The 3,832-nt window shown below is 37.3% G+C and overlaps 1 pseudogene; it reads right to left on the bottom strand.

Moving 5' to 3' along the window:
• Positions 1-1,422: 1,422 nt before the first annotated feature.
• Positions 1,423-3,269, bottom strand: LOC123853200 (unconventional prefoldin RPB5 interactor-like; annotated as a pseudogene).
• Positions 3,270-3,832: the final 563 nt, after the last annotated feature.

Raw genomic sequence — 3,832 nt, 5'->3', positions numbered from 1 at the left:
GGGCTCCCTGCTCAGCGGGGGGTCTGCTTCTCCCTCTGACCCTCTTCCCTCTCGTGCTCTCTGTCTCTCATTCTCTCTCTCAAATAAAGAAATAAAATCTTAAAATAATAATAATAATAATAAATTAAAAAAAAAAAGAAAACAAACACTTCTGACAGTATGTGATTTCCCCTGTATCTTTCCACAAGCACCAAGAATAAGAAATCATTGTTGTATCAGATACAATGATACAACATTTTTCAATTGGAATTAATTTTTCAAAGTGGAAAAACTTCACTGTTATTTTTATTATAAAAGTACATGTACTTATCATTTTTAAAAAGTACAAAAATGTCTAAAAGGAAAAGGGAAAAAATTACCAGGGGTCCTACATCCCAGAGACAATCACTGTTAACACTTAGATGTAAAATATCCAAACATTTGAATAAAATGGATAAAATTATTTCCCCCCAAAATACTAGACGCTTTATTTGAATAATCTGTGTTTTTCTAATCATATGTAGCATGAAATAAATGTCATCTCTTGATAATATAACCAATCCATTCTTCTAAACAGCAAGGTAAATCTCATTGTATAATATACATTATATACCATGAAGTATTTACTGAGGCCTCTGGATGGGAATTTAAGTTGCTCATAATTTTCCTATTATAATTATAAACATTATAAAATAATCTTTTGCAAAAATATTTTTTCTGTGTTATTTGTGTAGGAAAATTACTAGAAAGAGAATTGCTAGATCAAAGATGTATAACCATTTAAATTTCAAGATATTGGGACTAATTGTCCTTCAAAATACTGTACAGAATTGTATTTGAGTTTCTTTTTCTCTATTTTCAATACAGCCAATCATTTTATTTTTTTATTTTTATTTTTTTAGAGACCAAGTTTCATAAAATTTTTGCTTGAAAAAAAAATGTTTTACAAAATACCATTCTTCTAATCAAAGAAACTTTCCCAGAGGGTACATGTAGCTTTCTGCCTCAGAGATGATTAAAATGACCGTCAAAGGAGAGAATTTTTTTAAATAGCCACCTAGCTGCAAAACCTACAAGAAGTAGATTTCTTTAAAGTGCCTTTAAAATGCTAAAGCAAGTAATATAATTGTTGAATCTATTTGACATTTTTTAAGTTTCCTTAAAATGGTCCATATGGCATGCACAACTTCACAGCTGGTACAAAACTGCCTGTATTTAGTTCAAAACACAAAAACAATGCAGATGAACAGTATTCTTTGAAAAATAATTCCAAATACTGCCAGTGCATCATAAGAAAACTTAAGACAACAGTATTGACAGTATTCAGAGAATTAACAAAACAAGCTGAATATTAAAGCATTCAAACATTTACTTTGATTTTTAATACCACTGATAACAGTAAGAGATCTTGCTGCCAAATGAATTCTGGATGCCTTGTTTCAAACTATGCGTAACATATTTTGCGATACAGATTCTAAAGAAATGCAAAACTAGGTTCCAGGATGTAAACGCCCATTGCCTAGGCAGGCCCTAGCTTTTCTGCTGCAATCTGGCAGCTTTGAACTTTGAAACCCTCTTTGTAGTTTTTTCTGATACCTCTGACAGAACTTCTTTTTGTTCTGGAATGGTCGGTAGCACAGGATGAACCAGGGTTGGGTGTGGTGTTAAGGAGGGCGATAGAAATTGTTTTTCTACTACGGTTCCAGAAAAAGCCTCAGGCGTTCCTGATAAGGACAAAAGTTTCTTGTGATGGTTTTCTTCTTGTTCCTCTTCCAAAATACTCTCACTAGTGTCACTGCAAGTGGCCTCCTCGCAGCTGACACTCCTCAGGACTCACCGTCGGTCGTCACTGGTATCACTGCAAACACTGTTCTCTCTGCTGCGAGACTTCAGGATCAACTTACGAGGGACATACTCTCCGTTCACAACATCAACAAAGACTCTATAAATGTTAGGAGGAGTCCTGATAGTAGGCAGCTCTTGGGCAGAATGACCACCACCAGAGCTATTCTTTGGTTTACGTTTGGCTTTTTCTTTCTTTTCACTGATTTTTTTTTTTTTTTAAGATTTTATTTATTTATTTGACAGAAAGACACAGCGAGAGAGGGAACACAAGCAGGGGGAGTGGGAGAGAGAGAAGCAGGCTTCCCGCAGAGCAGGGAGCCAGACGTGGGGCTTGATCCCAGGACCCTGGGATCATGACCTGAGCCGAAGGCAGACGCTTAACGACTGAGCCACCCAGACGCCCCTCTTTTCACTGATTTTTAAAGTGGTATTTTTTCAAGTATTTATTCGGACCCTCTTAAGTTCGACAGTATGAGAAAAATATATTGTTGCTATAGAATGATCTCCAACCCCTAAAGCATCATGGTCATTTTCATTTTCATTATCACCACCACCACCATCATCATCATCCTCATTACTGTGGTAAGAATTTGAACCGTTCATTGAATGCCTGCCGTCGTTTGACCACCGAACAGTTCTGAATGTGTAACATCCTTACAACAGCCGCTGGACGTAACAGAGTCTGTTACTTGATGCATCACATGCACATTTATATTCTGATCTTCTTTTCTTCAGAAGCCGTTGTATCCTCTCCATTTACATAGTATCAGGCTTACTATCAAGTTCACCCAGCAATTCTTCTTGTCTCTAGTTCTTCAAGTGGAGCCCACAGTTCCTTATCAGCAAGCAAATCCTTGGATTTTACATCATTTGCAAAATCTGCTTCAAAAATATCTGAAGTTTTGGTCTGGAGTGAGGTTTATGAGCAATTCGGTGTTTTGCTTTAAATTCAAAGTCACTTTTAATTTCTTCTCTTATGTCAACAATATCGCCTGCAGCATCACTCATTTTCTGCAAATCTTCTGTGAATTCAACTCTGGATTCAAAAATTTTCATCACTTTTTTTAAATCATCTATTGTTTTTCTTACGTGTTCTTTCCGATGCTCAACTAAGCCCACAGCCTGCTTTGCTGAGCACTTTGCAAACCAACTGTCCCCGAGTAAAACAGTGACTTCATTGGTATGGACAAGCTTTCCTGGCATGAAGGCCAAGGGGCCAAATGGTACCATGATATTAAAATACAACTTATCAGGCAAGGTACTGAGTCTTTCTTGCAGGGCATTATAGTCAGTATCTACCTTCTTCCAATGCTGGATTTTTCTCTTGGCAGTTAGTGACCACCTTTTCCTGCTCCTCGCGGAGCCGCGCCCCCTCCGGGGCGCGCAGCGGCCAAGGCTGAGTCCGAGGCCAAGGCGTGCGGCCCAGGCTCGGGCGGGCCCTCCATGGCGGGGGCGCCGGGACCTCAGAGGGGCGAACGAGTCCTAAACCAATGTTTATGGAGGCGGCAGCCAATCATTTTCATTTTTGCCAATCTGACACACAAAAGGAAAAAAAATCCAATACAATAATATACAGGGAGATGAATAGGTAGAAAAAGAAACACACAAACGGCCAAGAGAAATGAGATGGTCAATGTCCGTCCAATCAGATTAGTGAAATTTTAAAAAATGCAATAATATTCAGTGTTAGCAAGTGTGTATTAGACATTCTCACATGATGTTAGTAGGAATATAAACTAGGGCCTTGTTTTGGAAGCAACAAAAACTTATATTCCACAGCAGTTTCACTGAGGAATTTATCACAGAGGTAATCTTAAAAAAATACATAAACCAAGATATATTATTAACGTTATCTGTAGCAGATGATTTAAACAAAGTATGACATATCCATACGATGCAGTTGTTAAAGATAGTAATATCTTGGAGATCAATTATTTAAAGCTTTCATGATATATACACCTGTCAAATTATTATGTATGTATTATTATGTAATGTTATTTGTCAATTA

The sequence above is a fragment of the Mirounga angustirostris genome, unplaced genomic scaffold (assembly GCF_029215605.1).
Source record: "Mirounga angustirostris isolate CCGP_5_RB_7025 unplaced genomic scaffold, mMirAng1.0.hap1 SCAF_7, whole genome shotgun sequence".
Classification (NCBI taxonomy): Eukaryota; Metazoa; Chordata; class Mammalia; order Carnivora; family Phocidae; genus Mirounga; species Mirounga angustirostris.
The sequence above is the reverse complement of the archived record's forward strand: the minus strand, read 5'-3'. Positions and strand labels throughout refer to the sequence as shown.